Here is a 26969-nt window from a genome sequence, read left to right as displayed (position 1 = left end):
TATTTGTATAAGTATAACTAAGGATTGATTTTAGAATTTAATGACTTCCCTTCCCCCCCCCCCTCCCCCCTCCCCCCCCCGCCTAATTTGTAACCTGTGCCTGATTTTTTAAAGTGTAGACAAGGTTTTTTCAAGCGTACATAAATCTTCACTTACTCCATTCTAAGTTAGTTTGGAGTACGTTTTCACTGTGGAAACTTTGAAATCAGGCATCAGTGGCCGGACACGCCCCCTTTTGAAAATAAAATTTGGTTCCAACGTGAAACTGTTCTACCTGACTAGAACTGCAGAAAACTAAATGTGGAGAATTCCAATTTCTAAGATACTCCATTCTACACCAGTTGCTCCTAAAAATCAGGAGCAAATCATGTGGAAACTTGGGGCCGTAGTGGGCACAAATAAAATAACTACACAACATGCAACTAACGCAAAAGGCTCAGAATTTTGTAAGACCAGCTTCCTATTTCTGTAGAAAACTTTAATTTCCTTGTAGGAAGAAGTTCAACCAGTAAAAACCACCTCTCAACTTGAGCACATTTAAAGAAAAGCGTTGGTTTCTAATAAAAGGGATTTGCTCCTCCGATGGCTCACTGAATTTATCAGGCGTGTAGTTGAACCGTATAGACAAGAAAAGTCACAAGTTCAATTCTTGGTCATTGCTGAGTTAGTTGGTGTCAGTTGAGGCAGTGTGAAGCAGACCCTGAATTAGGGAGGGGTAAAATTGCCCTGAGATCGTTCACTTGATAACTAAGCAGTGGCCCCTGCTGGAAGGACATGGGTGTGGATAATGGCTGAGGACAAGATTGGGCTTGGCTGAGTTTCCCTGCCCTCACATAGAAACATAGAAACATAGAAAATAGGTGCAGGAGTAGGCCATTCGGCCCTTCGAGCCTCCACCACCATTCAATAAGATCATGGCTGATCATTCACCTCAGTATCCCTTTCCTGCTTTCTCTCCATACCTCTTGATCCCTTTAGCCGTTAGAGCCATGTCTAACTCCCTCTTGAATATATCCAATGTTCAAATGATCAAATAACCTGCTGATACTGCTGAGGCCGAGACATAAACAATGGCCTCTTAAGCCAGACAGCAGAGGGCAGCTGGTGTCGCTGGAACGCACTAACATGAGCCGCCCGCCGCCTTCAACAGAGGAGGGGAAGTAAAAGAATTGACTATATATATTTTTTTTAATAGGGTTGAGTAATGCAGAAAAACTGCAAAACAGATTCAACATGTTCCTGCAGAGCAAATGATAACAAATTTGCTCAATATTTTTGAAGAGAATAATCTCTTTCCACAAGTACATCCTATCTTTAAGTATGAGTCATCAGAAATTCCACAGTTCACAGCATCTGGATAGAACAGAAAACACTCAGCCGTTTTATCTAATAGTAGGCTTCAAAACAATTTGAAATAATCCAACACAATCCAACATATGCACAAGAGAGTACATCATTTGGGTCAAATTCAATTTAATTTACAATGTGATAGAGATGCATTCTGAACAAAATATTTTTTAAAAACTAAATAAATCTCAATCTAATTTGTCACAGTTGAGGAGATTTGGTTGTCTATAGACAGTAGAACCTACTGACTGGGTTGTGCCCATTTACTGTTTTAACACATACATAGCAAAGGAGTTTGCAGAATCGCCATCTTTTTCATTGGGATTGGCTGAAAGCAAAAAGATCAATAGACTGCCTGTTCCAAAATTATTGGTAGGTATTTCTGTTATGTTCAGAATAACTCCACAAGACTGTATATCTTAAGCTCAAACTGTTGTGACCTTGGTCTCTTTACTGTAACTCCAGAGTGAGGAGGCAGCATGGTAGACTGCCTTTTATACCTGCTTGCCCGGGGTGTACAGGTGACCCTTGGGTCTCCCACAGGTGTGCCCCCTGGTGGCAAATCTTACACATTGGTAAAATTTACATACATAACAATTTCTATCGACTTATTTAATATTCTTTACATTGTTTGCGTTTGTTCGTTCTGTCCAATGGACAAATAGTTCCATAAGTGTATGGCATCCGATTTCCCTGGGGTGGTCTAGACAACATCAGCTATGACAGCTGATTTTCAAGTATGTAAGGAATCTACCCTACTGTAACATAATTCTGAAGGTTAGATATGTCTGTGTCTGATTTCACTAGCAATCTGGGGGAAGGGGGAAAGTGGGGAGGGGGTTTATCTATCTCAGATGTCTGATTTTCTTGTACATCCTGTGTGCAATATTCCCCTGGCAGTATAGAGGATATCTATCAGCGATACATAAGACAGGTTATCTTTCCATGGAAAGCCTTTCTATAGTATCTGATTTAACTATCTGTTTGGAAGGCTACCTATCAATGGTGGGGAATTCTATAGGTAATATGGAAGCTACCTGTCCATAGTATCTGGCTTTTTTGTCTACTTGCTCCAAAATCCCTGGAAGTGCTGGAGCCTGTCAATGGTATCCAATGTTCCCTATGATAATGTTATAGAAACATAGAAAATAGGTGCAGGAGTAGGCCATTCAGCCCTTCGAGCCTGCACCACCATTCAATATGATCATGGCTGATCATGCAACTTCAGTACCCCATTCCTGCTTTCTCTCCATACCCCATGATCCCTTTAGCCGGAAGGGTCACATCCAACTCCCTTTTGAATATATCGAACTGGCCTCAATAACTTACTGTGGTAGAAAATTCCACAGGTTCACAATTCTCTGAGTGAAGAAGTTTCTCCTCATTGCTGTCCTAAATGGCTTACCCCTTATCCTTAGACTATGTCCCCTGGTTCTGGACTCCCCCAACATCGGGAACATTCTTCCTACATCTAACCTGTCCAATCCCGTCAGAATTCTGTATGTTTCTACGAGATCCCCGCTCATTCTTCTAAATTCCAGTGAATATAAGCCTAGTCGATCCAGTCTTTCTTCATATGTCAGTCCTGCCACCCCGGGAATCAATCTGGTGAACATAAGAACATAAGAATTAGGAACAGGAGTAGGCCATCTAGCCCCTCGAGCCTGCTCCCCATTCAACAAGATCATGACTGATCTGGCCGTGGACTCAGCTCCACTTACCGGCCCACTCTCCATAACCCTTAATTCCCTTATTGGTTAAAAATCTATCTCTCTGTGATTTGAATCTTCGCTGCACTTCCTCAATAGCAAGAGTGTCCTTCCTCAGATTAGGAGACCAAAACTGTATACATTATTTAAGGTATGACCTCACCAAGTCCCCGTACATCTGTTCATGTAATGATTTCCTCTATCTTCTAAAGCAATTGCCTCTCCAATGCTTTGCGAGATACAACACCTTGATTAAACTGGAGTGTTGCTCCATGGTCAACAAAATACCAGATTTGAAGGTGGCTATGGCTTTCTCTCGGATAAATGTTACCTAGAAAAAGCAAGGCAAAAGAGGAGAATGATTCAGAAAAAATAATAAAAAATAATAAAAAGTGTTAGGATATTGTTATTGTGTTAGGATATTGTTATTGTATTAGGATATTGTTATTGTATTGACTGCACACAGGGAGGTTAAAGTAACAATGACCTCAGTCTTTATTAAGACACTCCAGCGTGAGGAACAGGCCTTCGGGGCCGGCTTATATACAGTGCTCCCAAGGGATGCTGGGATCCCTTGGGACTTCAGGGGATGTGCTCTCTGGTGGTGGAACATGGGAGTGCATGCTTTACAGATACACAACATCTGTAAATATTATAAATGAGTTAGCACACCATAAATGAAAGGAACAAACACAGTGCATGAATCTAATGTGGATTGGAAGAGTGGAGATGAAACTAAATAAAGTATGGAAAAAAAAAAAATCGCAGTTTTATAGGACAATTTTGCGCAAATTATAGCGATGATTGTTGAAAAAAATCACAGTACACTTGCAGTTCTCACAATGAACTTCAGATAATTCGCATTTTGGTAGTATTTTTCATGACCTCAGGTTGCTCAAAAGCACTTTACAGCCAAGTACTTTAGAAGGGGAGTCACTGTTGTAATGCAGGAAATGCGGCAGCTAATTTGCGCACAGCAAGGTCCCACAAACAGCAATGAGATTAATGACCAGATAATCTATGTTTTAGTGATGTTGGTTAGAGATAAATATTGGTCAGGATACTGGGGAGAACTCCCTTGCTCTTCTTCGAATAGTGCCATGGGATCTTTTATGTCCACTGGAGAGGGCAGAGGAGGCCTCGGTTTAACGTCTCTTCTGAAAGACGGCACCTTTGATGGTGCAGCACTCCCTCAGTACTACACTGAAGGGTCAACCTGGATTATGTTCTCAAGTCAAGTGGAAAAGGAGCTGTATTGCAAGGAAGGAGCAAGTATATCTTCTATCTACAAATATAACAGGTTTTCAAATGTTTGTTTCTCCACTTCCGGGGCATGAAGTCAAACTTCTTTCAAAAGAATAAATCAGAACATAAGAAATAGGAGCAGGCCATTCGGCCCCTTGAGACTACTCCGCCATTCAATAAGATCATGGCTGATCTGATCTTGGCCTCAACTCCACTTCCCTCCCTAACCCTTGACTCCAAAAATCTGTCATCTGCACCTTAAATTTATTCAATGACCCAGCCTCCACAGCTCTCTGGGGCAGAGAATTCCAAAGATTCATGACCCTCAGAGAAGAAATTCTTCCTTATTTCTGTTTTAAATGAATGGCCCCTTAATCTGAAACTATGCCCCCTAATTCTAGATTCCTCCATGAGAGGAAACATCCCCTCAGCATCTACCCTGTCAAGCCCCCTCAGAACCTTATACATTTCATTAAGAACACCTCTCATTCTTCTAAGCTCCAATGAGTATAGGCCCAACCTTTCTTCATATTATCACCCCTTCATATCAGGAATCTACCTTGTGAACTTTCTCTGAACTGCCTCCAATGCAAGTATATCCCTCCTTAAATAAGGAGACCAATACTGTACGCAGTACTCCAGGTGTGGTCTCACCAATACCCTGTACAGTTGTAGGACTTCCTTACTTTTTTTAGTCCATTCCCCTTACAATAAAGGCCAACATTCCAAATGACATCTACTTTAGAAATTATAGCCATAAAACTTTGAGAATCAAATAAAAAGGGTAATGAAGTTTATTTTTATTAGTGGACATCTTAATTCATGTTGTAAACCTCTTAGAAATCATTCATGTTACTGTGCAAGCTTTTTCTTAGAACTATGCAGCTGTCTGACCTTTGCTGCCACAAATTTCTTTGCTATAAACAGTTCGGCTGTCAGCATGTCCCCAACCATTTAATTCACTGGCTTCAATCATTCTATTTCCTGCCACCATTCATGTTCAATTCAGGGAATCTGTAGATAAAAGACAAAATGGAAAGAGAGACTCATTGGTCACGGGGCTTGTGCTCTGCAAATGTCTTCACAGCTTGCTATGGCATGGTAGGCATTTAAAAAGATATCTCCTAATCTTGGGCTGCGTTGATCATACACACTCTGGATTCCTTTCAAACTCAACATGGTTTATATTCAATCAGCTCCTATCCACATGAAAATTGATATGGACTTCCAGATTGTTATTCAGCATTCTCCATGGAACTCCTGACATCTTATCTTGGGTAGGACTAGACTTTATTTGATGTTTCCCATCTATTTCTTCCTCTCCTTCTCTCCTGAAGGAGCTGGCTCAAGGGATATGGAGAGAAAGCAGGAATGGGGTACTGAAGTTGCATGATCAGCCATGATCATATTGAATGGTGGTGCAGGCTCGAAGGGCTGAATGGCCTACTCCTGCACCTATTTTCTATGTTTCTATGTCATATTTTGGTACCTTGCCCAAGTGACCATGCTTTGTGTTGGAGCCTGGGCAATGGGCCAAGCTCGATCCTCAGACAACATCCACGAGTGCTCACTTCTAAGAGGGGATCAGTGCACAGTGATTGAGAGTGGAGTCGCTAGCCAGCTTTCCCTTGCTTAACTTAGGGGAGCTAACCCCCCACAAACAAAGGATAAAACTTGAGATCATCCTGTTATTTATGGCCCAGCTATTCACTTGAGACATCAGGGAGCCAGGATTTTTTTTGTTGGTCTAATTATTTAACATTTTGATAAATGTGGAACACAAAAACCATAACAATGTCAAGAAGTATATAATATCAGGCTTAAAATGATCAGAACATCGTATAAAACACATAGCAGTGTCAGCAAAAAACAACATGGGACAATTACCTGGCCGTTTATCCCAAACATTCACTGATAAAGTATGGACATACTGAGCACTAATAGCTAATATCCACTTAGCTCAATGGTAATATTCTCACCACTGGCTCAGAAGGGCGATAGGTTCAAGCCTCACTCCACAATTTGAGCACATACTCCAGCTGATGCTTCAGTGAAGCTCTGACAGAATACTGCGCTGTGGGATGTGCTGTGTTTTGGAGGAGACGGTAAACCAAGGCCCTGTACAGGTTGATATAAAAGTTCCTATGGTAATATTCAAGGAAGATCTGGGAAGTTTTCATGGTGTTGTGACTAGCATTTATTCCACAACCAACACCACTAAAATCAGATTAACTGGATATTTATCTCAGTGCTGTTTATAGGACCATGCTGGGTGAAGAATGGCTGCCATGTTTACCTAAAATAGACTTACATTTATATAGTGCCTTTCATGGCCTCAGGATGTCCCAAAGCATTTTACAGCCAATGACGTACACTGAAATGTAGTCCGTGTTGTAATGTAGGAACCACTGCAGCCAACTTGCGCACACAGCAAGCTCCCACACATAGTACTGTGATAATGACCAGATAATCTCTTCTTTTTAGTGATGTTGATTGAGGTATCAATATTGGCCAGGACACCAGGGATAACTCCCCTGCTCTTCTTCAAAATAGTGCTGTAGGATCTTTTACATCTATCTGAGAGAGCCTTGGTTTAACATCTCATCTGAAAGACGGCACCTCCAACAGTTGATCAGATTTGGTGTTGGAAAGTGCCTTATTCTGTAACTTATCAATTGTTTTCAACAGATAGGTATATCATGCAACATGGAATAATGGAATCATAGAATGGTTACAGCTTGGAAGGCAGCCATTCGGCCCGTCGAGCCCGTGCCAACACCAACTGCTAACTACGCTAATGGAGAACTACATCCCTGAATTACTGCTACACAAACAACTCAAATATTTGATTTCTAGACAGTCTGCAGTGATGCAACTAACCAGCAGTCTCTTCTCTCATCTTCATGTACCCTGTTTATGATCATAAATAGAAGCCGAATTGTCAATAAAAGGCTTATGTAATTATAAAACATGACAATTTTTAGTCCTCTGACAAGTTTAACCAAATTGAAGTCATGCAAAGTTCTCATGAGTATTCACTAGAGATGGCACTCACTGGGCCACTGTGTCCCATTCCTTGTCCTTCATGGTTTTATTTCAAGTGCTTCCAGTGGCCATTTCAGAGGAATTTATGTGGAACTGCATGGTTGTAATCAAGCATCTTGCCACGGTGACTAGATGTTATCCCCCTGTGGTTAATGACCCCCTTTCCCTCCTGCAGAAACCACAGTATATTTTCACCAATCAGAGGTGCTGTTTCCAAGATTAGAGCCATATTTTGACTGCACTTTTGAACATAAATGAGGCATTAGAAACCATTTTAGTAGGGTTAAAGTTTCCCCTTATGCCTTGTTGTTAAGTTTTCACAGGCTACTGTAATCCTCTTGCTATAAAACCTGCTGCACTATATCTTGGGAGGAGGAAGTGGCCACATGGCAGGAGGGAGTCTCCAGCCAACTTGTCCCAGGATTGAAGTAAACTGATAAAATTCAGGGAAATAAAACAGTCTGAGTCTGGGAAACTCAAAAGAAAATACCTGCAATAAATGCTCGGGGTTTGCATTTGACTCCTGGCTTTGCTTTAAGTTTAGACGATCAACTTTCCAGAACATGGCAAGAGCAGACAGCGATAATTAATTACAGCTCTTTTCCCACTGTCACATGATCTTACACAACGCTGCACACCAGTTAATGGCCAATTGGCCAGCTTCGAATTTCATCATCGATTAACCCGAGAGCAGACCCCAATCGATCGAGGATTACCCTGGCAAAGTTCAGCGCCACAATGAACAAATGATGTCTTTCTCACCGCAGTTTTGGTGGTTTCTTTTCAGACATACCCGCCACCCATCCCCAGCATAGGGCCTCCTGTCTCCATGCAACATCTTTGGGCTGGATTCGCCTGACAGGAGTCGTGTTCGTCATAGTCAGATGGGGCACTGATGTTTGCATCAGGAGTTGCGCTCAAAGTGCGGACACCAGACTTTTGCAGCGGGGAAATTGTCGTTACAAGATCAAAATTCCAGCGAAAGGCGTAGAGCGGGTGAATCCTACGCCTACTGATTATGGATGGGGCAGAGAAGGAAGATATCCCGGGCATTCCAGCTGATTACAATGTAAAATGAATGCCTAATGGTACCTCCTGCAGCTTTGCTGCTGATACGAAGTGCTGGCCAAAACTGCAATACTTGCACATACCACATGTCTGGATCAGGGCTATTCTTAGTTGGAAGCCATTGAAAAATCCTGCAGTGCGCGTACTTGCCTTCTCCAGCCAATGAAGGGCGAAGGGTATGATCAGTCCTTATGGCGGAGGCGGCTGGAAAGAAAAAAGTACGAATATACCGGCAAATAAGGCCATAATGGCGCAATCTGAAGTCGGTGCCATCAAATTTAAGCGAAGCTTAAAAAAAACAGGTGCAAGGAGGAGCAGAAGTGGTTACACTGACATATTTACAAACTGCACATTAACTCTGTACCCCTACAAATCGCTGATTTTCCCAAAGCAGTAAGGCACGCTCTGCTGAATGGAAGCCTCTATTTTAATAAGTGGCCTACAAATCATGCATCAGGTCATTGGCTTGCTTCATTGTCACGGATGGTTTGTCACAAGGACAGTCCTGTACGCTGGAACAAAGCCCGTCTCCCAGGCTAAACACAGCCTCTCCAGTTAAAGGCTGACTCACAGCCAACTACTGCAACGGGTGCGTTGGGACATGTCGCAGGAAAGCAAAGAACAAGAAAATGCCCACTCGGACGTACACTTAGCTTTCTTTCATTTAAAGGGACAACATCTCTTGATGCAACAAAAACAGGATCAAACATTTTCAGACCCAAAAATACATATTTATAAAGAATTTGCTATGTAATTTTTCATGTAAATGTTAACGATACAACTGACATTTGTAACATCATGAATAAAGTCAAATAGCGACAGAAATGCTATTTCTAATTATTAACTATGCTACTATTACCTGCTACGTTAGGAAAGCCTGGCGTCTTTTTTTTATGTCTCACATTAAAAAAAACATTTTTAAGAGAACAACTGCCCCAAAGATGCTGCACTCATTACTTTTTTTATATATCAGGAGAATAATTAGAACATGAGGAAATTGCATCACGTAGCCACCCAGTATTGACTTTCAATTTTACTTGTGTGAGCCAACTTAAAGCCAACATTGTAAGTAAACTGTTAGTCATCGTTTAATGTACCGTAGCCTAACAGGAATGTCACATTGTCTCGAATGTCATCGATATGAAACACTGAGTTGAGAAGATTAGCACCTTTTGTTCCGCTTACTCACAAGCTCAGGTAGCTTCCAGTCAGCATGGCTGCTTTACATTCTCCTGGAGAACTCGTTTTCATTGATAGCATTTCACAGAGGGCCATCGTTGTTGGTCTATTCAGGACCTGTCTGCAGAGAGGATCTTATTTCAGGTGATTTGGCCAAGTTCAGGTCAGCTTGCGTGCTGGGTTTAGATGTTCTAGTGAGCGCTATGCTAATGTATATAAAAATAAAAATTAATAATTTTAACCCACAGTAAATGAAATAGTCAGCCATTGTCTTGTCACCATGCCAATCAGCCTTGTGCAGCAGAGTAAAAAATAGCACGAGAGTGAGACATCTGATCAGCTTATTAATTCATTATTTCACTAAAGGCTGCCAATATTTAGTTAGTTGAAGACTGACATTTCCAATGAATGTGAACAGGTCTTGACATGCATGTTTTGCCACGAGTAGTAGTATCGAATATTAGCACAGAAGGAGGCCATTCAGCCCAATGAGTCTGTGCTCTACATTACAACAATGACTACACTCCAAGAGTAGTCATTGGCTGTAACGCGCCTTAAGACGTCCGGTGGTCGTGAAAGGCGCTATATAAATCTAAGATTTTCTCTTCTCCGAAGAGCAATCCAGTTAGTCTCACTCCCCCGCTTTCCCCCCATACCCCTGCAATTTTTTCTCGTTTACCAATTATCCAATTCCATTTTGAAGGCTACTATTGAATCTGTATTCACCACCCGATCAGGCAGCGCATTCCAGATTCTGATCACTTGTTGCAGAGAAAAAATTTCCCTCATGTCACCTCTAGTTCTTTTGCCAGTCACCTTAATATAGCACTTTTAAATAGGCAAATGACCACCTCATGCTCAGAATGTGGGTTATACCTCTTGGCCATCCAGTTCAAGAGTGTGTACATGTATGCACAATGTTTCTGAACGCATTCTATACTCTTCCCCCACCAGTTTTCACTTTTTTCACCCTAACTGTTCTTGTGATGCGATTATAGTTTCAAGCCACCAGCGTCCTTCCATTCCTTGCCCAAATGGCCATTGTTCATAACTGAGCCTAGACAGTGAGTGTTGGTAGGCTATGCAACTGTTGCAGGATCACCTGATCCTGTTCTTACCTTACAGCTTTGCACGCACACTCTCCAAACTGTGTCTTAGTCAGAAATAGGAACCTTGGCTGATTTCCTCCACCCCCACTTTCTAACCTGGAGACATTGAGGTCAATTGCATTGCCGGCTCTGTCAAGATCAGCGAACTCAGTCCAGACTGGGGATCGCTGCTGACAACGTTTTAATCTATCATGTGATGTATTTTTCTACTGAGCTATCAGGGGAGTTTTCTATGAGCAAACATTTACTAGAATGAAACGATAAACTAACAATTGGATTTATATAGTGCCTTTAATGTAGAAAATACATCACATGGCAATTTCCTCGGTCCCATTTGCTTCTACGGATGAATGTTAAAGACCCTATTATATGACCATTGCTGCCAGTGGGATTTTGCTGATAAAAAAAATGGCTACCAGGTTTAACTATTCAACAACAATCGCTGCATTCCATTGCGATAGTGATATGTTTAAATGGCAATTATTTATTTCTTCGAATAACGCTGCCTTGTGTGTGGACGTTGTAGGGAACCTAACTGCCCTCTTGGCCAGTAAATAATGTGTGATTCCAAGGGGGCATGTATAAAAATAACCAAATGTGGCTTACATTAAACAATACCCGGCTAGTTTGTATTATTTAACTAGATGGGTTGACGTTAATCTGAGTGAATAGTGGTCATTCCAATGTGCCACTGTGCACAATGCTGAAGCTTAACTTGCTTAACGAGTGGCCTGATTTTGCATATGATGGAACGTTCAAAATATATGATTGTTTTAATTGCAATCCTACCATTTACAAGCGAAAACTAGAACTATTTCCATCGCTCAGAATCTTGCAATCAACATTTTGACCAAAAGGTTGTACCAATAGATTAGCATTTAATGCCACGTACCTGCTTGAGGCCGTTACACAAACATGATGTTCCCAACATGTTCTTTGTCATATACAACTAGCACAAAATTGGATAGAATTATGTTAAATCAATGGACTGTTTAATTAGCATGCCATTTGCTTTTTTTAAAAACAAGCTAAGTAAATATTTCTGGACCTGCACTTTTACCAGACAAGCAAAAACAGCACTAGAGGCAGAAGAAAGGCACTTGTAAAAGGCAGGTCTAGCCGATCATTTTGAGTCATCAGCCATTTTTGTTGATGGTGCAGTTATGTTAAGAGTGCAGATGTTGTGTCTGACTTCCCCACAGAAGCTGCTGTTTGGGCGACTGCCAACCATGGTTAAATGTGTTCCTGAAGCCTTTGCACGCGTTTTCTCTTAGCTTGATTGCTCGTAAAATGATCATCTCAAATTAGAAAACAGGTGCTCCAGTTTGTAAAAGCTTATGATAGATGGAGGGTGAATTTCTAATGCAGACCGCCACGGGCAAAGTCTGCCTCGGTATTCATTCATAGACTTGCTCAGATTGCTGAAGGCACTCCCGGGTAAATGCCAGTCTGTTGGCAGCACTGAACGCGCAATAGAGGCAAAGGCCCAGCCACTGACGGGTTCATTGTATGTTTTTATAAACCTATTCTTTTGTCCTATCTTTATTTTCACTGAATAATTTTTCTAAACATCTTAATTTTAATTAGGGAGATTTTGGGGAAAAAATTGATGAACCTGCATGTTTGTCAAGCTGAGGCTGCTGTATCTGTGACCGAAAATTGTCCACCTGGGAGATTCCTAGCCTTGAACAAAAGGATGATTTCTCACCTGGCGGTAATTTTAATAGCGACTGACTGCCATGCAGCCGAGGCGTCAATTGCTTTTGGACAATATTAATATCAGCTCACACATTCCAACAAGGATTTAAGACAGCGACAAACCTTTAATGTCACTGGACAAAATTAAAACCTATTTAGCCAATTATTGGTCAGTATAGTATCAGCTGTGGCACACTTGCCTCTGAGTCAGAAGGTTGTGGGTTCAAGTCCCACTCCAGGTACTTGAGCACATAAATTTAGGTTGACACCCCAATGCAGTGCTGAGGGAGTGCTGCAAAAGAACATAAGAAATACGAACAGGAGTAGGCCATACAGCCCCTCGAGTCTGCTCCACCATTCAATAAGATCACGGCTGATCTGATCATGGACTCGGCTCCACTTCCCTGCCCGCTCCCCATAAACCCTTATCATTTAAGAAACACTCTATTTCTGTCTTAAATTTATTCAATGTCCCAGCTCCCACAGCTCTTTGAGGCAGCCAATTCTACAGATTTACAACCCTCAGAGAGAAGAAATTTCTCCTCATCTCAGTTTTAAATGGGCAGCCCCTTCTAAGACCATGCCCTCTAGTTCTAGTCTCCCCCATCAGTGGAAACATCCTCTCTGCATCCACCTTGTCAAGCCCCCTCATAATCTTATACGTTTCGATAAGATCACCTCTCATTCTTCTGAATTCCAGTGAGTAGAGGCCCAACCTACTCAACCTTTTCCCATAAGTTAACCCCCTCATTCCCGGAATCAACCTAGTGAACCTTCTCTGAACTGCCTCCAAAGCAAGTATATCCTTTTGTAAATATGGAAACCAAAACTGCACATAGCTTTCCAGGTCTGTCGGAGGTGCACTGTTGGAGGTGCCATCTTTCGGATGAGATGTTGAACCAAGACCCCGTCTGCTCTCTCGGGTGGATGTAAAAGATCACATGGCACTATTTCGAAGAGCAGGGGAGCTAGCTAGTGTCCTGGCTAATATTTATCCCGTAACCAACGTAACAAAAACAGTATAACTTATCTTTGCTGTTTGTGGGAGCTTGCTCTGTGCAAATTGGCTGCTGCATTTCCCACATTGCAGCAGTGACTACACTCCAAAAAGTACTTCATTGGCTGTAAAGTGCTTTGAGACGTCCAGTGGTTGTGAAAGGCGTGATATAAATGTAAGTCTTTTTAGTACAATTAATTTTCAGGTTAAAAAGTCTAAATCATTATGTGGAGTAATAAAGTCACGAGACCTTACTTTTTTTTTTAGCCTTAGGACATAAATCAACAGTGTGTAGAGAAAAAAAGACAAGAGGAAGTGCATTTACCTCAAAGAGAATCGCTATAGGGACTGAACAGCCTGCCTATTCCCTTTGGAGGACCAGTTCAAGCTCGCAAGGGAAACCAGGATATGTGTGATGGTGAAAGCTGATTCAAAGGAATGCCCAGTGATCCTAAATGCTCTCCTTGTGTGTGTATACACGTGCATTTCTGTTTATATGCTTCCATTTACCTGTGTGCGGTGTGTATATTTGGAGGGTGTTGTTGAAACCTGGTAACAACCAATCTCTGACATTGGAGAAGGAAGAAGAAATATGCTGGAGATTAAGCATTATCATCCATCATAGGCGGTCCCGCGATTGAGGATGACTTGCTTCCATAAGAGTTACCCTGGTCACTCCACCAAACTCCTGCCGTTGACTCCAGCAGAAACCCGGTAGAACAGCTCAGAAAAAGGCCGTGAGCTGGACGCGCCAGTTCCCAACCACGCCTATCAAAAGCAAAATACTGCTGGAAATCTGAACTAACAAGAGCAAATGCTGGAAATATTCTGCAGGTCAGGCAGCATCTGTGGAGAGAGAAACAGAGCTAACGTTTCAGGTTGCTGATCTGGAAATAGTTAGCGATGGTGCAAGGGGTGGTAATGTTATCAAACAGCAAGTGCTGGTAATGGTTCTGCCGTTGCCATTTCATCATCATAGGTGGTCCCTCGAAATGAGGATGACTTGCTTCCACGCCAAAAAAAGGATAAGTTCACGGGTGTCCAATGAAGGACCTAAAATTCCAGATCCCGAACTACATATTGAAGAGTGGAAGATGCCTGTGCATGGATTTTTTAACATGTGGTGGCCGTTGCACACCAGCCACCACATGGGCTTGACAGAGCTAGGTCTTGGTCCAGTAGCAAGGGTTAACCAAGACGACTGGAGACCAGCTCTACCGCACGGACCAAGTGCGCGCACATATCGCAGTGTGGGCTGGCCCGTGCTGCCCCTGGGTCCTCGCCTCTTCTGGCTGAGCAGATGACTCCATGGACTCGGCTCATGGAAGGCAGTAGGAAGCACAGCTGGTACCAAACATAGCAAGCACTAACTTGGTCTTTCAACTTCCAATAGTCTAACTGTCATGAAGCTGCCAGCATCATTAGTGACCAATAGTTTGCTTGCTTTTGTGTGCATATATACAGAAGGACTGTGCGAGTATATGTATATAATTACAGTCAGATTTACAGCAAAACCAACTTTGGCCTCCTCTGACCCCCACCTTCCCCACATTAATATTCTGAGCTGCCAAGGATAATTTGCCATGAGTTATTGTACGGTAGTGTAGGGGTATGGTAGCATAATGGTTATATTACTGGACTAGTAATCCAGGGCAGCTGGGGTAATTTACATACAGTTAATTAAATAAATCTGGAATTTAAAAAAAAGCTAGTATCTGTAATGGTGACCATGAAACTACCGGATTGTGGTAAAAATCCATCTGCTTCACTAATATCCTTTAGGGATGGAAATCTGCCACCCTTAACCGGTCTGGCTTATATATGACTCCAGACCCACAGCAATCTATTGACTCTTAACTGCTCTCTGAAATGGCCTGGCAAACCGCTGTGACAAAATCACTGTGGGAGTATCTTCACCACAAGGACTGCAGCTCACCACCACCTTCTCAAGGGACAATTAGGGATGGGCAATAAATGCCGGCCTTGCCAGCGACGCCCACATCCTGTGAACAAATATATTTAAAAAAAACATTGCATGCCAAGCAATTTATTTGAAGCTCTGTTGCCATCTTGATGATAACAGTATGTGGATCCTATCTTGTGACATGCATTGCAATACCTGGAGGTTTGCATTTCTTGCCAAGACGGAGCATGCTCAGTGTAACCTGTGAATGACTGCACAGATTTTTGGGAGCCACTGTACAAAGTGCCTCAAATGGCAGCTGCCACAAGCAAGTTGGTATTTTTACTCTGTGATGTTGACAGCAGCTGTCTGGCAGGAATGTGAATGAAATTAAAATGACATCATGTTTATTCAGGAACAGCAGCCCGGGCCTCAGATCAATGGTAGCAACATTCAGATGTGACTGAGCCGAAGGAAAACTTTCCTGCATGTCTCATTATTTAACATTTGTAAAGCATCCAATGGAAAATAATTGCAGAATCCCTGTAGAAGCTATCATGGCATTTGACTCCAGGATTCATTAGTGAGATAAAAGCTGAACCATGGATAGTGAGGAGACAGTCATTTGACTGCGGAAACAAAACTAACATAAATCAGGGTCGTAAGGACTGATCAATTTAAAGGCTGGATTATGTCTTTTCTCTGGGCTGTGAAGATTGCATTTCATAAACAGAACTTGCGTACGTTCCCTAAACTTATACGGCAGTGGTTTTAAGCACTTGTGCGTCGCCAACCTGCCATTCCCCGCCCCCCATATTCATTTTAATGGACGGGAAAATCATGGGCTGTCAAGCACAGACGTAGACAACCCCGGCCATATGCTACACAAAGAGCTTCCAATTAGGGCTGTCAAGTCAAAAACTGGATGTGGGGACAAGATGGGGATGGGACCGGGATAGGATCTGGGATTGAGTTGTGAAGTTTGCTTTGCCACTGCTGAAAATCAATTGCACATGTCAACACTCTTAATAAATGTCTCCACCTCCCCCCTAAAAAAGCAATTGGACAGGTGACAACCCTATTTCCAATCATGCAGAAAAATCAGTTTGTACACATTCACGTTGATTTCAAGATGGTGCTTAAAATAACCATTAAAGCCACTCAGAAAAGTTAAAGGAGAACGGCTGCCAATGTACATTAAAACTTTGTCGTCGCAAACTTGTGAGACCACAACAGTAATTCTATGGTGGGAGGGCATGTCATTGTACTGCAAGCTCCCTCTCCTGACTATTCATTGACAGGCCGCTGGGAAGAGAATTCCTGCTACTGTGCTGCCTACAGTTGTTCCTTTATTTACGAGATTCACATTCGGAAGATTTAAATATTATTGGGCGTCTCTGCTGATTCCAAAACCAGCCACAGCTGTGTAGTTTGTTTAAACAGGAACAGCTTTCTCATGGAGTTGCTAACTTGTTTGTTTTAAGTGGGGGATATGTTATGAAGACATTTGTCTTATCTGAGAGTGACCTCCACAGGCTTTAGAGGAACTTCACGTAGGAACAAAGTTTGGTTCTAAGGTCTGTAACAACTGAACTGATACTACTAATTAGGCTTGACTGTATAATGCAACCTCCAGCGGCTTGCTGTGTACAGTACTGTCAAATATTGGTTTTGAATGCAGTTTTTACTGTTGTTTCAGCCTCTCATTTTACTTACTCCTCAATTATGATCGCTTGCCACCATCAGCAAGGAGGATGATAGAACAGTTTGCTAGTTTCCTCATGATCTTTAGCAACAGCACTTCCCTGCTCCTTGACTCAGCTAATGGGCGGTGTGTCTGCAGCAAGAGATGGACAAAGCCTCTGTTTTTCCCAAAGGTGGGCCGCAGTATTTCCTCCAGCTCTCCTGACTGCAATTCCTTGCTTAGAGATTAACAAAACCCATAACACACGTGGTCGTCTGACTCGCGTGCCGCCCACTGGGACTTGGACGTTGGATCTCAGAATTCGAATGTTTATTCGTCCTTTTCATCCCAGGATTTTTTTTTAGGGGTTCAAAAACTGCTCAAACCAGATTGGCAGCCATTGGTACAGGATGACACCTTATTAGCCATTGCAGTGCCTTCAGAGTCAACACTGGCATCACATTCAAATACCTGGAATGCTTGTAGCCACTTGGGTTTTTGGTGTCGTGTTCATTGCTATAGAGTTTGAATATACAGTATGATGGAGGAAGGGATGGATTACTAGCTAACATCAGATGCTAGTCATGCACATTGATGACTAAACTCCCCTTTGTGAGAACAGGATGTGCCTTCACACACTAATAGCTGCATTGGAATTCACACGGTGCTGGTTTGAATTTGAAACCAGGTTTGATAATAATTCTTCATTGGTGACTTCAGATGTGTTCTGGGCTTTTAGAAGCTTATACACTGCTCTGCCTGACAGTGGAATTTATTTGTTTAACTATTCGCGCTTCCAAAGAAAGAAAAGAAAGACTTGCATTTATATAGCGCCTTTCACGACCTCAACATGTCCCAAAGTGCATTACAGCCAATGAAGTATTTTTTGGAGTGTAGACACTGTTGTAATGTTGGAAACTCGGCAGCCAAATTGCACACAGCAAGCTCCCACAAATAGCAATGTGATGATGATCAGATAATCTGCTTTAGTGATGTTAATTAAGGGATAAATATTGGCCAGGACACCAGGGATAACTCCCCCGCTCTTCTTCGAATAGTGCCATAGGATCTTTTAGGTCCACCTGACAGAGTAGACGGGGCTTCGGTTTGAAAGACAGCACCTCCGACAGTGTAGCACTCCCTCAGTACTGGAGTGTCAGCCTAGATTTTTGTGCTCCAGGCTCTGGAATGGGATTTGAACCCACAACGCTCTGACTCAGAGGCAAGCATGCTACTTTCTCAGTCCTGGCTGACAATAAGCTCTCAATCTCATTCACCATTGATTGATTTTGCACTATTGATTCAATATGCACAATGCACCAGTTCAGAAAGGAGAAAGGTAATTGTGAATAGTAGTGTGGAAGTCTATAAAAGCAAAGCATGCAATTCAAATAATGAAGCCACAGGTTTGAGGTGCTTATTCTGAGTTCACTATCCTACAATGGAATTTATTGCTAATGATGTGGAATCTATATGGGTAGAGCTGCAGAACACCAAAGGGCAAAAAACGTTAGTGGGAGTTGTGTACAGACCTCCAAACAGTAGTAGTGATGTTGGGGAGGGCATCAAACAGGAAATTAGGGGTGCATGCAATAAAGGTGCAGCAGTTATAATGGGTGACTTTAATATGCACATAGATTGGGCTAACCAAACTGGAAGCAATACGGTGGAGGAGGATTTCCTGGAGTGCATAAGGGATGGCTTTTTAGACCAATATGTCAAGGAACCAACTAGGGGGAGGCCATCTTAGACTGGGTGTTGTGTAATGAGAGAGGATTAATTAGCAATCTCATTGTGCGAGGCCCCTTGGGGAAGAGTGACCATAATATGGTGGAATTCTGCATTAGGATGGAGAATGAAACAGTTAATTCAGAGACCATGGTCCAGAACTTAAAGAAGGCTAACTTTGAAGGTATGAGGCGTGAATTGGCTAGGATAGATTGGCGAATGATACTTAAGGGGTTGACTGTGGATGGGCAATGGCAGACATTTAGAGACCGCATGGATGAACTACAACAATTGTACATTCCTGTCTGGCGTAAAAATAAAAAAGGGAAGGTGGCTCAACCGTGTCTATCAAGGGAAATCAGGGATAGTATTAAAGCCAAGGAAGTGGCATACAAATTGGCCAGAAATAGCAGCGAACCCGGGGACTTGGAGAAATTTAGAACTCAGCAGAGGAGGACAAAGGGTTTGATTAGGGCAGTGAAAATGGAGTACGAGAAGAAGCTTGCAGGGAACATTAAGACGGATTGCAAAAGTTTCCATAGATATGTAAAGAGAAAAAGGTTAGTAAAGACAAACGTAGGTCCCCTGCAGTCAGAATCAGGGGAAGTCATAACGGGGAACAAAGAAATGGCGGACCAATTGAACAAGTACTTTGGTTCGGTATTCACTAAGGAGGACACAAACAACCTTCCGGATATAAAAGGGGTCGGAGGGTCTAGTAAGGAGGAGGAACTGAGGGAAATCCTTATTAGTCAGGAAATTGTGTTGGGGAAATTGATGGGATTGAAGGCCGATAAATCCCCAGGGCCTGATGGACTGCATCCCAGAGTACTTAAGGAGGTGGCCTTGGAAATAGTGGATGCATTGACAGTCATTTTCCAACATTCCATTGACTCTGGATCAGTTCCTATGGAGTGGAGGGTAGCCAATGTAACCCCACTTTTTAAAAAAGGAGGGAGAGAGATAACAGGGAATTATAGACCGGTCAGCCTGACATCGGTAGTGGGTAAAATGATGGAATCAATTATTAAGGATGTCATAGCAGCGCATTTGGAAAGAGGTGGCATGATAGGTCCAAGTCAGCATGGATTTGTGAAAGGGAAATCATGCTTGACAAATCTTCTGGAATTTTTTGAGGATGTTTCCAGTAGAGTCGACAAGGGAGAACCAGTTGATGTGGTATATTTGGACTTTCAGAAGGCTTTCGACAAGGTCCCACACGAGAGATTGATGTGCAAAGTTAAAGCACATGGGATTGGGGGTAGTGTGCTGACGTGGATTGAGAACTGGTTGTCAGACAGGAAGCAAAGAGTAGGAGTAAATGGGGACTTTTCAGAATGGCAGGCAGTGACTAGTGGGGTACCGCAAGGTCCTGTGCTGGGGCCCCAGCTGTTTACACTGTACATTAATGATTTAGATGAGGGGATTAAATGTAGTATCTCCAAATTTGCGGATGACACTAAGTTGGGTGGCAGTGTGAGCTGCGAGGAGGATGCTATGAGGCTGCAGAGTGACTTGGATAGGTTAGGTGAGTGGGCAAATGCATGGCAGATGAAGTATAATGTGGATAAATGTGAGGTTATCCACTTTGGTGGTAAAAACAGAGAGACAGACTATTATCTGAATGGTGACAGATTAGGAAAAGGGGAGGTGCAAAGAGACCTGGGTGTTATGGTACATCAGTCATTGAAGATTGGCATGCAGGTACAGCAGGCGGTTAAGAAAGCAAATGGCATGTTGGCCTTCATAGCGAGGGGATTTGAGTACAGGGGCAGGGAGGTGTTGCTACAGTTGTACAGGGCCTTGGTGAGGCCACACCTGGAGTATTGTGTACAGTTTTGGTCTCCTAACCTGAGGAAGGACATTCTTGCTATTGAGGGAGTGCAGCGAAGGTTCACCAGACTGATTCCCGGGATGGCGGGACTGACCTATCAAGAAAGACTGGATCAACTGGGCTTGTATTCACTGGAGTTCAGAAGAATGAGAGGGGATCTCATAGAAACGTTTAAAATTCTGACGGGGTTAGACAGGTTAGATGCAGGAAGAATGTTCCCAATGTTGGGGAAGTCCAGAACCAGGGGACACAGTCTAAGGATAAGGGGTATGCCATTTAGGACCAAGATGAGGAGGAACTTCTTCACCCAGAGAGTGGTGAACCTGTGGAATTCTCTACCACAGAAAATTGTTGAGGCCAATTCACTAAATATATTCAAAAAGGAGTTAGATGAAATCCTTACTACTAGGGGGATCAAGGGGTATGGCGAGAAAGCAGGAATGGGGTACTGAAGTTGCATGTTCAGCCATGAACTCATTGAATGGTGGTGCAGGCTAGAAGGGCTGAATGGCGTACACCTGCACCTATTTTCTATGTTTCTATGTTTCTATATATATGAGGCAGATTTTATAATGAGCACCTTGGCACAAAGCGTCGTTTCCATTTTTATGCTCCCCTAATCCCAATTTTCAATCTTAATATTAGGCAAGCTATGAAATAGTTGCACTAATCTCCAGTCCTGATATTCCACTAATGATCTTGGTCTGCAAAGCTTTTTGCTGGACATTAATGCGTAAAATTTGATGAAGATTTGTTTTGAACTTTAACACATTATTTTATATCTTTTTTGGTCAGCTTATATTGAGTTCACACACTGCTGCACAAATTGGTGTTTTACATTGATTTCATTGACCAGGCCGTGTGAGTTTATTTGATGTGGATCTGGTAAGTTGACACTCCAGGGCTAGAAATCTGTTATAGCCAAGTTAGGACAAAAAATGGTGAATTATTGCCATGCGAAATGCTCTAGCCTGCAGGCAACATTCGTCCTCACTGCTCAATAAAATGATTGGAGTCTTCAATCAAGTCTATAAACCCAAGCTCATTGACGTTACACTTAAAGGCTGGACCAATATCGGGTGCAGTCTAATCACAACTGATGATCGCCACAGGCTTTTTTCACTAGTTAAAGGCGAGTTTCAGTGATACTGCAGGACCTCATTCTCAGCATCGTTGGCTATGCAGCTGCCTCAACAACCATAAAAAGGACAAGGAGAAGGAGCACTTGTTTCCAAATCCTCATGGCAGATCTTTGCCTCGGGGAGGGAGCCCGCAGGTTTTCCCAAAAAGCTTTGGAGGCATTGGTTTTAGCGCTGGAGAGAAGGCGGGCAGTCCTGTACCCACCAGCTGGCATGAGGCCCTAGCCACAAGTCTGCCACACTATGTGGAGAGAGGTGGCACACCACATCACAGATCGCCTGTCCAGGAGACTGATTGTCTGGCTGCCTCCTTCCTCCCTCCTGTTCCTCGTCTTCTTTCTCCTCATCCTCTTCCTCCTCGGCCTCCTTTCTCTGTGCACATGTTCCCGACTTTCTCGCTGCCTATGCTCCCTCCGCCATAGATCCTGGAGGGCGAGGTGGCTTGCCAGTACAGCCCGCATTAATCTTACCAAGTGTTGCAGTCTGAATCTTTGAAGAATAAATATAGTCACTTTGTACATGCCACAAGACTCCTGATATAAAAGAAGCTTGAAATTACTCAATGAAACTGTTGCAGTAGCTGAAACGAACAAAAGGACACTGAAACTGCACTAAGCCGACAAGTGCGAATGATTACTGATGATTCCTTTAAATAACGTCCCTGCAGTCGGCTTCCTAGTGCGGCATGCTAGCTCTCCCTGTCGACGTTTATTCCAGGTGGTGAGGTAAGTGGCTAAAAGAAAATTGGGAAATCAGGCGTTCAGGGAGCATTGCACACTCACTGATGCCATGATCTCCCTGGCGTTGAGGATCCTGGCAGCCAGCATTATGGCGAGGGAGGGGGGTGGTCCCGATTTGGCGTGCGGAGCTGGATTTGCCTTGCCCCGTTGATACTGGTCTCAATGCCGCATTAGCACCATCTACTGGTGCTACCGGATGGTGCTAAGGGGACGAATCTTTCCTCCTGAGTCAACTATCTCCAACCACCTTCACTGTGGGGTTCAGAGCTGAGCTGTAGTCAAATAACCTACCAATGGTTGCTGCCCAGGTCCACCTGTGAAGAAGGTGTACAAAATATTGTGGGGCCTGGACATAGTGGATAGTAAGGGTCTATTTCCATTGGAGGGGGCTACTATGAGGGGGCATAGCTTTAAGTTGGTTGGTGCAAGGTTTAGAGGGGATTTGAGTGGGGCTTCTTTACGCAGAGGGTTGTGGGGATCTGGAACTTGTTGCCTGGAAGTGTGGTGGATGCAGAAACCCTTACCACTTTTAAGAGATGGTTGGATGGGCACTTAAAGTGCAGTAACCTGCAGGGTTACGGACCTAGAACTGGTAATTGGGATTAGACTGGATGACCTTTTGTTGGCCAGCGCAGATATAATGGTAAGTACTGCAGGGAATCGAATACGGCCAGGGTGGTCTCCTGGATTGGTTTCGGTTGCCTGGATGGGTCGGAGAGGAATTTTCCCAGATTTTTTTCTCCCTAAATTGGCCTGGGTTTTTATCTGGTTTTTGCCGGTTGGGGGAGTGTAGAATGTTTCATTATAGGGGGTGTCGCAGTTGTGTGAGGCGGACTGGTTGGGCTGGGTGCTCTTTGCCTTTCTGTCATTGTTCAAAGATTTATATGTAACCTTCAGGGCTGCTGACCAAGGGCCGTGCGGCTCTTTGTCGGCCGGTGTGGACACGATGGGCTGAAATGGCCTCCTTCTGCGCTGTAAATTTCTATGTTTCTATTTTTCTATGTAGCTCACAATGTTATTGCTGCACCACATGTTTGTGCAGTTTTCTCTCTCTGATCCCCATCCATAGTGAGACTAATATCTCTATACATTGTGTTTGAGTAATCAGATTCAAAACAGTGAGACTGGATAATACAGTCCGTTTAACACTTACAACTTGCAGTATATCAATGAGCTAAGCAAAAGAGGCACTGAATGAGGCAGGGCCCCAAGGATTAAGTTACGAGGAGAGTTTACACATATTAGAGTTGTACTCCCTCGAATTTAAAAGGTTAAGGGGTGATTTGATGTAAATTTTTGAGATTTTAAAGGGAACAGACAGGGTCAATAGAGAGAAACCGTTTCCATTGGTTGGGGAGTCTCGGACTAGGGAGCATAGTCTAAAAATTAGAGCCAGACCTTTCAGGAATGAAATTAGGAAGTTTGAAGTTTGGAACTCTCTTCCGCAAACAGCAATTGATGCTAGATTAATTGTTAATTTTAAATCTGAGACTGATAGATTTTTGTTACCAATGGTATTAAGGGAGATGGGCCAAAGGCTATATGGAGTTAGGACGCAGATCAGCCATGATCTCATTGAATAGTGGAACAGGCTTGAGGGGCTGTATGGGCTACTCCTGTTCCTATGTTCCCATGTTCCTAGGCACTGTTTGTTTCAGCGAACAATATGTAGAAGTTTTTTAGTACATTGAATTGTCTCAAGCAGTAATCTATTACTTTCATGTTCCAAACATTTATTCTTCTGCAATAACACAATGCCACTTGGTATTAAAAATGTTGAGTGACTGCATTAGTTTATTTCAAAATTTGGGTATAGTATGACCACTCTCCTCTAAATGGTACCTAGTACACATCATGCAGCAATTTGGTGATTTCTACATTTATTGTAACCAATCTACCCAGTTCATTTCTCACATCGCAACTCAATTTCATGTAACCCTTTTTGTCTCGGAGATATGGATAGAATAGGCTGATGGCACCATAGTAACTAATTCCGCTGATTTAACTGACAAGAGGCTTCCTTCTAATTGCTCGTAATTCTTCTGCAAGGAATTCTCAAAAATGGCACTGCACTCCAGCCGGGAGCTCAGCTGAGAACCAGGGCAGGCAGATTTGAAGTTAGGCAGAGAACCTATGGTCCAAAGAACTATTCTCCAGTTGCGAGCCTAGGCAGGTTATGGTGGTCATTACAGTCAAGCCTGACTGTGTCCTTGCCAAGCCTCCACACAGGGCTGACCTGAGCAATTGGGAGCAAGGACCCTGGCTAATTGTCCCCTCCATTGCCCGGGTACATTAAGACTCATTGTGGTGCTCCTCTAGGCCCTTTGATCGAGCTTAGATCAGCTAACACAGCACAGACCAGCGATTGGACCTGTGATTTTATTGAGTTTTGTTGTGTACTGCCACACAAGACCAGACCTTTTTATCTTTATAAGAATCATCCTTCATCAGTTTTGCTGAACCTAAAAGATGTAGGCCGAGAAATTTGTCTCAGGAGGTGGCACAATATGGGCAACCTCGAATTGGCCACCCGTTATACACAACGCCTGATATTCAATTCCATTCCTGCTGCCCGAGACGAGGTTCTAGTCCGTAGAATCACTTCTCTCCCAAACTAAAAGAGTTGTTTTTTAGTTTAATTAATTAAATCAGGAAATGTTCTATGGTTATTTACATTTCTGCACAGTCACATTTTACTCATTGCTCCTCCTCCAAGATGTTACTAGTTCTCCTTCTTTTTGGATCCCGATACTAAGAACCATTGCCCAGCGGTGAGGGGAGGCAGGTGATGTGTTCCCTGAACTGTCTATGTTGCCCTCCAACTGTCCACTAGAAGGCGTGAGAGAGCAGCCTTGGCATCTGGTGTTTCCTCCAATCCTGACATTCACTGGGAGCCTCTTCTCTTCCGACAACCCAAACAACATTGGGAGCTCCGTGCCAAAAGAATCCTGGATACAAATCAGAACTCCCCCATTCCATTGTTACAGCACGTTAGAGAAACAACCTGTGGTACCCCTCGGCCAAAATACATTCAAAAAATATTTAACGTTAATACAGAAATTTTAATTTGAGGAAGTTGTATTATAGAAAAGAGCATGAAACCTTTACGTTCAGTTTATATAAACAAGGGATCAAATGAGGTTTACAAAATATATAAAATATTTTAAAATTGTAGCCCTTGTGTGATGTGACTGATGAATATAAAGCGAGTTGCAACAAATAGGTACTTCAGTTAAAAATGCATTCTAGGGAGTTGAAATTAAGAAGCTCATTGATTCAAGTGGCCACTTGTATATTCACGAAGAGCTCTTTATTTTCTTTACTATCTGTACAATAGGCCAAATAACTATGGGATGGTGAGAAAGATCTTCCTACGCTGATTTTATTATCAAGCGTGAGATGTTTTTATTAGGACACAGTGTTCACTGAGGTAATCTTTCTTTTGTGTATGGCGATTAAAGTCTTCCTTTGAGCACAGAAGTTTAACAATTTCCAGCTCAGTTATTAATGAAAACAATAAACCTGAAATTATTGAAAATGTACTTTGCTTGTGTTCACACTGTAGTTGTTCCACCCACAAATATTTTCATGGGGACACCAATGCCATTGTTTCACTTAACTCCAGGCGGTACACTTAAGCTGGGAGGAAGCCTTGGTCCAGTCCGTTATCTCTCCGTACCCCAGCTGAGTTGCTGGAATCTGGTAAAACTTGCATCTGTGGAAAAGCCTAAATCACCTGAGGCTGTGATCTGACGGCCGGTGTCCAAAATGTTCGGAGCCCAGTTCTTTGCTGCTGTTGTTACTGGGCCCAGTGGTACACAGGCTTTACTCTGGTCAGAACCGTGCACATACGTTCAGAGACTTCAATGATTAAATGATTATTGAAGAATCATTCAAAACATGACAGCTAACTTACTAAAATACACAAAAATACCCAAGAGGTCAGACTTTATCTTGGGAGGTTGTATTACGTTAGAAGCGCTATATAAATGCAGTTGTTGCACCACCACACCTACGCCGCGAATATGCCGTCTCCAGAGAATACAACCTACCACCAATCCGTCTCAAATCTAGAAGGCCATTTTGGACCATCGTCAAAGCCATTCAGCGATTTCCCCTCGGCCTTAATGAAGAACTGCGACAAACGGAATGGATTTCTTATAAAGGAGCCCACAGTACAACCTAAAGGATCAAACCTTCCTTGCAAACAGTGGACAACCATCAACATCAACCATCTCAGAACCGGTCACGGTCGATGCTGCCATCTTCTCCATAGGTGGGAGATTAAAGCCTCCCCATCATGCGACTGTGGAGCTCCTAATCAGACCCTGGAGCACATCATTGAACACTGCGCTCAGAGGGAATTCACAGGCAGCCTACAAGATATCCACGCTGTTACACCGGGAGCTTTGGCCTGGATATCCAACTTAGATATTGACTTTTGATTTGCTTTTGCTACTACCATATGAAAGAAGAAAAGTCATTGTACATAAGAACTTAAGAACATAAGAAATAAGAACAGGAGTAGGCCATACGGCCCCTCG

General features: G+C 42.9%; 1 long non-coding RNA gene across 1 annotated transcript; it reads right to left on the bottom strand.

Annotated features, from left to right (window-relative positions):
* Positions 1 to 1490: 1490 nt before the first annotated feature.
* LOC139232900 (uncharacterized) lies at positions 1491 to 10777 on the bottom strand. The gene is made up of 3 exons (XR_011588095.1): positions 10712 to 10777; positions 9584 to 9794; positions 1491 to 3387 (listed from the first exon to the last, which is right to left on the bottom strand). It is a non-coding gene; the product is annotated as an uncharacterized lncRNA (long non-coding RNA).
* Positions 10778 to 26969: the final 16192 nt, after the last annotated feature.

This window comes from Pristiophorus japonicus, chromosome 20 (genome assembly GCF_044704955.1).
Source record: "Pristiophorus japonicus isolate sPriJap1 chromosome 20, sPriJap1.hap1, whole genome shotgun sequence".
In the NCBI taxonomy this organism is placed as follows: domain Eukaryota; kingdom Metazoa; phylum Chordata; class Chondrichthyes; family Pristiophoridae; genus Pristiophorus; species Pristiophorus japonicus.
The sequence above is the reverse complement of the archived record's forward strand: the minus strand, read 5'-3'. Positions and strand labels throughout refer to the sequence as shown.